This window comes from Mus pahari, chromosome 17 (genome assembly GCF_900095145.1).
Source record: "Mus pahari chromosome 17, PAHARI_EIJ_v1.1, whole genome shotgun sequence".
NCBI lineage: Eukaryota > Metazoa > Chordata > Mammalia > Rodentia > Muridae > Mus > Mus pahari.
Window position 1 is genome coordinate 48,651,819 of NC_034606.1, and position 8,714 is coordinate 48,660,532.

Genomic DNA, 8,714 nt, shown 5'->3' on the forward strand with positions numbered 1-8,714 from the left:
AGGCATGCGCCACCACGCCCGGCTAGTTTAAAAATTTTTTAATAGATATATGTGATGGTTTGAATATCCTTGGTCCAGGGAGCGGCACTATTTGGAGGTGTGGCCTTGTTGGAGTGGGTGTGGCCTTGTTGGAGTGGGTGTGGCCTTGCTGGAGTGGGCGTGTCATTGTGGGCGTGGCCTTTAAGACATCCTAGTTGCCTGGAAGCTAGTATTCGGCTAGCAGCCTTCAGATGAAGATGTAGAACTCTCAGCTCCTCCTGCACCATGCCTGCCTGCATGCTGCCATGCTCCCGCCTTGATGATAATGGACTGAACCTCTGAACCTGTAAGCCAGCTCCAATGAAAGATTGTCCTTATAAGAATTGCCTTGGTCATGGTGTCTGTTCACAGCAATAAAACCTTAACTAAGACAGTTGTATCTTATGTGTATGAGTGTTTTGCCTGCCTGTATGTATGTGTACCCTGTGTGTACCTGGTGCCTCAGACCTTAGCACAACCAAAGAAGCCTTGTTAGAGACAACGTTGTGACCTTAAAACCCATCCCACAGGCTGCAACATCTGCCCAAATGGAAACAAAGACTTAAGCCATCAAAGACCTGATCCAGGATCCAGGAAAATTCCTAGATGTTCTAACTTTGTTTTCTGGCTTCATTGCTCATTGAAGTTGACCAAGATGTGGGTTTTGTGCATAAGAGAGACAAACTGTGAGGACCTGGGCTGCGTGATTTTGGGAAGTTTGCCATGCAGCTCACGGCCAGCAACACAGACTCCCTTCAGCTTTCAGAGTGTCTGTGTGTATTCTCTGGTGGAATTACCTTACAACAGCAGAGGTTAGGAGAAGTTCCGGGTATCAGATCACCTGGAACTGGAGTTATGGATGTTTGAGAATAGATATGGATGCTGGGAGCTGAATCCCAGTCCTCTGTGAGAGCAGCCAGTGCCCTTAACCACTGAGCGACCTCTCCAGCCCCCTTTAAGGATCTAATGCTGCCTTCTCCAATTGCTGACTCTATGAATAAGCACAATTCTAGGAGATTCCATCCCTGTCCCTGGCAAGTATCACTAACCCTGGTGCTCTAGTTAGCCTAGTGCTGGCTGTTTGTCCCCACCCTCAGGGTGGTGGCCACCATGGGCTGGGAAACAGCAGCGGCCTCTTTCTGGATCCTAGAAAACCCTCCCTCAGTTTTACCTAGAAAATTGAATCGATTTGTATTCAGACTTTATTCTGGCTTAAGGCATTTTGCACTTTTTTTTTTCCTGGCCCTGACGGTGTCTCACTATATAGCCCTAGCTGTCTTGAAACTCACCATGTAGAGCAAGTTGGCCTGGAACTCACAAGAGATCCATTTGCCCCTGCCTCCCAAGTGTTGGGAATAAAGTTGTGAGCCACTATACTTGGCTCACAAATACTATGGTATTTATTTATCGGCCAGCCGGCCGGCCTGCCTGCCTATCTATCTATCTATCTATCTATCTATCTATCTATCTCTCTCTCTCTCTCTCTCTCTCTCTCTCTCTCTCTCTCTCTCTCTATCTATCTATCTATCTATCTATGGTTTTTTGAAACAGGGTTTCTCTGTGTAGCCTTGGCCATCCTGGAATTTTCTCTGAAGACTAGACCGGCCTCTAACTCAAAGATCTGCCTGCTTCTGCCTCCTAAATTCTGGGATTAAAGGCCTGCCCCACCACAGCCTCCTAAATTCTGGGATTAAAGGCCTGCCCCACCACAGCCAGGCTTGGAGGATTTTTGAATGCTGCCTGTTCTAGTCTGTTCTCATTCCCAGGTAATCGTGTTTTGGGATATCTGCCAAAGAAGACTGCTCAGACACAGGTTTAAGCTAATAAAAAAAAATCTTTACTAGCAACTGGGTGTTCAGGATCACAGTGTAGTCTAGTCCCTGGCCTGTCTCAGGGTGAGCTTTTACAGGGTGAGCTTTTAAGCACAAAAACCACATGCTGGGTTGACACATTTCAGTTAGCATGGACAGACAGCCAGAGTCAGAACTACTGAAGCCAAAAAGCAAGGTTAGTACATATAGAGGCTTTCCCATAACTGTGGACTTTGACAAAACTGTGGTTTTGTTTTTGTGTCGACTGGTGGTACTGTGTGCAGAGTTGTAGGCCTGAATGGTACTTGCATCATGGAATCAGGTCTGGGAGCTGTAAACATTGGTTTGATTGGCCTCTAATTTTAAAATTCTTTTCTGTTTTGTTTTGTTCTGCCAGATCTCTGACTGAGAAAGGAGGTATCGCAATTTCTATTCCTGGTAACTGTCCCCTGGGTCATGTTCAGCGAATATGTCTAACTGTCCTTGTGTCTGTATGAACAAAATAAGCCCTTGTTGTCTCCTTCCCTCTTCAGAGAGGCCATGCCTTTTGCATCATACACACATTTTTTTTCTCCTGTCTGCTTTCTTGCTTTGTATGAAGTTTGCTGTCCAAGGTCATGGAAAATTTTGTTACCTTGGCCAGCTCTTGCTGCAGTGTAACACAGAAACTCCCAGCTATCTGTGAGACAAAGAGTAAAGTGTGTGAAAGAGTGCTTTGAAAACTCTGAGCAACAGTAGCATCTGCCTCAGATCTGCCACACACAGGAAACTTTAACAATAGGTGGACATGTGATCTCAGTTTGTTATATTAGGAATGTGATTTGTGTTCAACTGACTTATTATCAATCGCTGAGTTTATTATGCTGCTGTTATTATTATTATATATGTATTCTTTTTTTTAAAACAATTTTTATTAGATATTTTCTTCATTTACATTTCAAATGCTATTCTGATAGTCCCCTGTAATCCCCCCCCCTGCTCTCCAACCCACCCACTCCCGCTTCCTGGTCCTGGCATTCCCCTGTACTGGGCCATATAATCTTCGCAAGACCAAGGGCTTCTCCTCCCAATGATGGCCGACTAGGCCATCTTCTGCTACATATGCAGCTAGAGACATGAGCTCAGGGGGTACTGGTTAGTTCATATTGCTGTTCCTCCTATAGGGTTGCAGACCCCTTCAGCTCCTTGGGTACTTTCTCTAGCTCCTCCATTGGGGGCCCTGTGTTCCATCCAATAGATGACTGTGAGCATCCACTTATATATTTATTCTTTATCTATGGTTAGCCAAATGAAAAAAGTAAAGATGAGAATAAAATTAGGGCCTAAGCATATCAAAGAAGGTCCAAGTCACACTTCATTTAGTTTGGTTCATATTCACGGTGATTCGGACCATGGTCTCCTGGCCCTGCTGCCTTGGGCCTATGTGGTGACAGAACACCTCAATGGGAACTCATGGCCTCAGGTCATGAGGAATGGAGTCAGGTCACATTAGGTGATAGCCCCTAGCCATAAAGAGCTGTCTCAGCCCGTCTATTCTGTTCCACCTCAGAAACAACATGCCCAGGTGCCAAAAAACAACCTACCCTGCTCCCTGTCAAACCGCAAAAGTAACTGTAGCTTCCTGGTAGTTGTGCGTGCGTGCGTGCGTGCGTGCGTGCGTGCGTGTGTGTGTGCGCGTGCGTGCGTGCGTTTGTGTCCTAGCCCCTCTAAATGCACTGTTATGTCAGTGTCTATAGAAGGGTTGCTGGCATCATTCCTCAGAAAACAGGTTTCTGCCTGCCAAAAGGGGCCACTTGCATGGTCCCCCCTTGCCTTTGGCTGTATCTGTGGTTCCACATCATAGACCATGCTCTCCCCCAGGGCTCCTCTGCTCCCAGTAACACGTATCTCATGAATATGACTCTCTCACACTAGATCTTGACCCTTCTCATCGCCCACAGGGTGCTAGTCCCAGACTGCTCTAGCTCCCCTCCCCCCATCCCCCTCCACAGCTGCTCCTCTCTTTAAATGGCAAGGTCAGGTCGCACCTCACCACTTTCCCTTCTGCACCAGAGGGCTGGAGAGGTAGCTCTGGCTGGAGCTAGTCTACTCCCCTCCCAGTCCCTCTCCCCCAGAGGTAGCCATGGCTACTCTGGACTCCTCCAGATGCCTCTGGGTAGGTTTTCTCTCATATCGACAATAGAAACCTTCTTCCCATTTCGATGGAGTTACTTTAACTTCTCTTACCTGCTCAATCTTCATCCCTTAGAAAGCCTGGGACCCGTCGCCTGTCCCATTAAATCAACTTCAGCCTCTTGAGACTGAGTCTGTTCCTCTGCCTCACCTTCCTTACAGAGGATGCCCCTCACATCTACGCGGGGCCCTTGCCATCCATCTTCTCCAGCTTCCCTGCTACTCTCTGCACTCCCCGTGAGTTCCCCCGACACTGACCTGCAGACGTTCATCCTGCTGCTCTCTACCCTTGTCTGCCAAACCTGGCTAGTTCTCATCACTTTTCTGGCTCAGCTCGCAGTTCCATGTACTTAAAAAAAAAAAAAAATCCAGCCAGGTAGTGGTGGCTCACACCTTTAATCCCAGCATTCATGTGGCAGAGGCAGACAGATCTCGGAGTTTGAGTTCAGCCTGGTCTACAGAGCAAGGATAGCCAGGGATACATTCAGAAACCCTGTAAGGGGGGGGGGAATCCTCTTATCAGACAAGATTGTATGTTTCATTGAATGACATACTCTTTGGTTTTGAAATTTGAAAAAAAATGTTATGTTATGAAACCTTTGTTTTCCTATTTCCTTTTATGCATATGTGTTATGTGTAGAGTTGTGTGTATTTCTACACATGTGTGGGTGCACATGCACTTTGACCCCAGTGCCTTGCAAGCACTTGTAAGCAGCCAGCCACTTGCTCTAGGGATCGCCATGTCTCCAATCCTGAGGACTGGGACCACAGGCAGGCCTTGATGCATGGTTTAAATTTATACGGGTGATGGTGACCCGAGGGCTGGTCTCGCTCCTGTCAGGCAAACACTTTACCTACTGAGCCATCTCCCAGCCCAGACGCCTTTCGTTTTCAAGACAGGCTTTGCTGTGTTACCAATTGTCAAACCACCTGGATATTTTGTGTTTCTCCCCAGAGCTTTGGGCTGCTCTTGGCCTTAGTGAGCTGCTTTCTGCAGTGTCTACGGTTAATACAGAGACTCAGGGCTGAGGGGAGTGACTGTAGAGTGTTCAGCCACAGATGGGACTCCTCCCCCACCATCCAGGTTCAGGAAACACCAGAGGAAGTGGGCATGGAGAGAATGTAAGAGCCAGGGGATAGAGAGGAGATCTGTGAAATGATGTCTTCTGGGTATGACATGGCTGCGGCACACCCAAACCTGGCTGTTGTACTCACAAGCCTGGCTGCTGTACGCACAAGCCTCGCTGTTGCACATACCAGCTTGGCTATTGCACACACAGGCTCACAGCAGCTCTGTTTATCTGCACTAGATCAAGCCAATTCAATGTCTATCATGGATGGGGGAGGGGAGCCGTTAGTGAAGGAGCCTTTAGCTACTGGCAGTCATTGGCTGCTGGGGAGGAGAAAGCTACTTCTGTTTAGGTATGGTCACTTGTGGGTTGCCCATGTCCCAGTAGATGGTCCCATAAACATGCACATATGGGTAGCATTAATTGGACTCAAATGGGATATATACATATCTGCACACATACATATATAATGCAGACATGAAATTGAGAGGAAGATATGCTATATAGGGAAAAAGGGGACTTTAAGGGGCCTGGATATGATCAAGATATATTATATACAGCAGTGGTTCTCAACCTTCCTATTGCGCTACCTTTTAATACAGTTCCTCATGCTGTGGTGACCCCCAACCATGGAATTATTTCCTTGCTACTTCATAACTAATTTTGACTCTGTTCTGAATTGTAATGCTAAATATCTGATATGCAACCCCCCTGAAGGGGGTGTAAGCTACAGGTTGAGAACCGAAAGACAGACAGGAACTAACACAAAGCATATAAGGAGATCTTTCAGGTGGGGTTCGTAGCTCAATGAGGATGTCCTGCTCTCGCCAAGGACTGGAGTTCAGTTTCCAGTACCCACATCATGTGTAACTCCAGCTCTAGGATCTCAGATACCATCTCTTCTGGCCTCTGACAGCAGTATCGTCATGTGTGCATGATACAGACAGACAGACAGACAGACAGACAGACACACGCACACACACACACATACCAGTACGTAGTTAAAAATAAAATCTTTACCAAAAACAATTGAAGGAATCTTTCCCATCACAGGACCAGGAATATATTCTCCTGGAATTTATTTGGTTGAGCATCAAAAGTTCAAGACTCCCCCGCCTGCCCTCCCTCCCTCCCTCCCTCCCTCCTTCCTTTCTTTTCTGGATTGCGTTGGCTTTTTTCCATCCCCTCAGTCATAAACTCTAAAGGAAATAAGAAATGAACAACACTTAGGCTCATTTCCTGTTTATTATTAAAGCGATTTTCACAAGTGTTTAATTACATGCACTGAGGGAAAACAAGGCAGAGAGAAGCTTTGAATAGCTGAGCATCTGGAAGGCAAATGAGGTTGTGTGGATATTGGTCACTGTGCATCAGGACTGCCATCCCGTGTCTGGACAGACTGACTGTCGTGGGGCCCAGGAGTGCATCCGTCTCTTGAGCAGAGTGGATGGCTTCTGGATGCACGTGGCTCTGATCTTGGCATAGCTTGTGGTTTCCGACAGATCTGCTTAAAAGCCCAGCGGCTTCCTGTTTGTGCTGACAGATGCTGTGCCTCTCTCACGTGCAGGGCCAAGGGACGCTGGGTCTTTGCAGGCATTGCGGGTGGTGACGACAATGCACATCTGGATGGTGACTGGATGGATGGACCCTGACTCCTACCCAAGAGATGCCAAGTTCATCCTTTCTCTGAATGTTAGGAAAGGTGGGGTGTCACCAAAGTCAACGCTAACTCTTCCAGCTCCTCACTCTTCATTTTGGGCATGTTACTTGGTCTCTCAGAGCTTCCAACCAAGCCCTGTGCACTGGCATGTCTGGGTGCAGACTGGGGAGGCCGCAGCCAGCAGAGGGCCTACTGTTGGGGGCTGTCTAAAGCGCTGGGGGAGAGCACGGGCTATGTCAGCCACCTCACCCAGACCCTGAAGAATCCTCCATATGGTACTTCTTTTCTTCTTTCCTAAAGATTGATTGATTGATTGATTGATTTATTACATGTAAGGACACTGTAGCTGTCTTCAGATGTCATTACAGATGGTTGTGAGCCACCATGTGGTTGCTGGGATTTGAACTCAGGACAGTCAGTGCTCTTAACCGCTGAGCCATCACTGTGCTTTTGCTCGGTCTGAATGGCATCAGCCAGGCATGGCCTGCTTGAGCAGAAGGGCTGACCTATCATTCTGTGCATCTTTGGTGAAGTAAAGTAAATGCTTGCCAGGTTAGTGGCCCTTTCCAGGCTGGCCCCACTGCAAGGAGGGAGCCCTGGCTCTCCTAGCCTCCGGGTCGTGCAGCAGACGAGCAGAAGACTGTTGTGCCGGGTGTGGCTTGTGTGTGACCTTGTTGTTCCCCAGTTAGTCTTTCTACAAATTTGGTATATAGTAGATACTCAGGAAATGTTTGCTGAGTGACACAACTCATTTTAGGCCGGCATTTTTCTGCTGAGGGGTGGGACGAGAGGAGGCGCTATAAGATACACAGTTTCCACATCTCAGTAGGCTTCACCCAAGCTGGAGCAGCCAGGGCCTCCCTTCTGTAGAAGCCAGAGGTGGCTTCATCTTCAGGCTTCATAGTAAAGCTTTGAACCGGGACTTTTAGGTTCTATTTCATCTGTGTGCTCCAAACTAGAGATGTCAGGAGGGAAAGGGTGGCCCAGGTCTCCACCTTGGGCTGTGGTGTGCACTTGAGTATGTGACCACTCCAAATAGGGAGGCAGTTAGGAGAGACGGTCTTTGGGGAGCCAGTGTGACAGGAGCTGGGGGCCACAGGTAGTACCCGCTGATTGTGCTGCCTGAGATTTGGGGATGAAGCCAGGGTGAGAAGGGTGGTGTAGCCATAGCCAAGAGGCTCTGTAACCAGGACAAGAGGCCAGGATAATTAAAAGGCCCATTTGGGGTGTGGGGGGGTGATGTGTCCCACTGTTGGGCTGACCACTGACCCTCAGGGCAGGTCGCTCTCCTTCCTCAGGCAGGTACTCCCAAGATAAGTGCCAGGAGGTGTCAGGAACACAGGAGGCTTTCTAGCTGTTCCACTGCAGTGTCTCCAATTCCAGGTCCCACAAGAGACGACCATCTCCTGGAATCCAGGGAACAATTTAGTTTCCCTTTCACCTCCATAAAGCTCTTCAGGTAGCCTGGGTGTGGCGCTCTGCCAGGAAGGGGACCATGCACAGTGAAGCTGGAAGGACACAGGGCCCCCCCACAGCCTTTGTCGGGTGCCAGGGTTTGGGCGGATGAGGGCAGTCAGGGGTATGGGGGGCAGGGGGGAGGGGATGAGAGCAACAAAAGGACTTGACCATGAGACTGAGGGGCCTGGTCTGCACTGTATCTGCTCCTACCTGGGGGACACTGGGCATGACGTGGCTACCGTGGAGGTGGGCATTCTGGAGAGAGGACGTAGTTGGCTTTGTTAATGGGTACACGGGTGGTTACTGCCAAAAGCCACTCCGGCGTTGTAGGCAGGACATAAGGTGAGCCTGAGAGTACTTTCTGATGTTTCTCTGGTCTCCGAGAAGATTAAAAACGAAACCTGAAGCCGGGCGTGGTGGTGCACGCCTGTAATCCCAGCACTCGGGAGGCAGAGGCAGGTGGATTTCTGAGTTCGAGGCCAGCCTGGTCTACAGAGTGAGTTCCAGGACAGCCAGGACTGCACA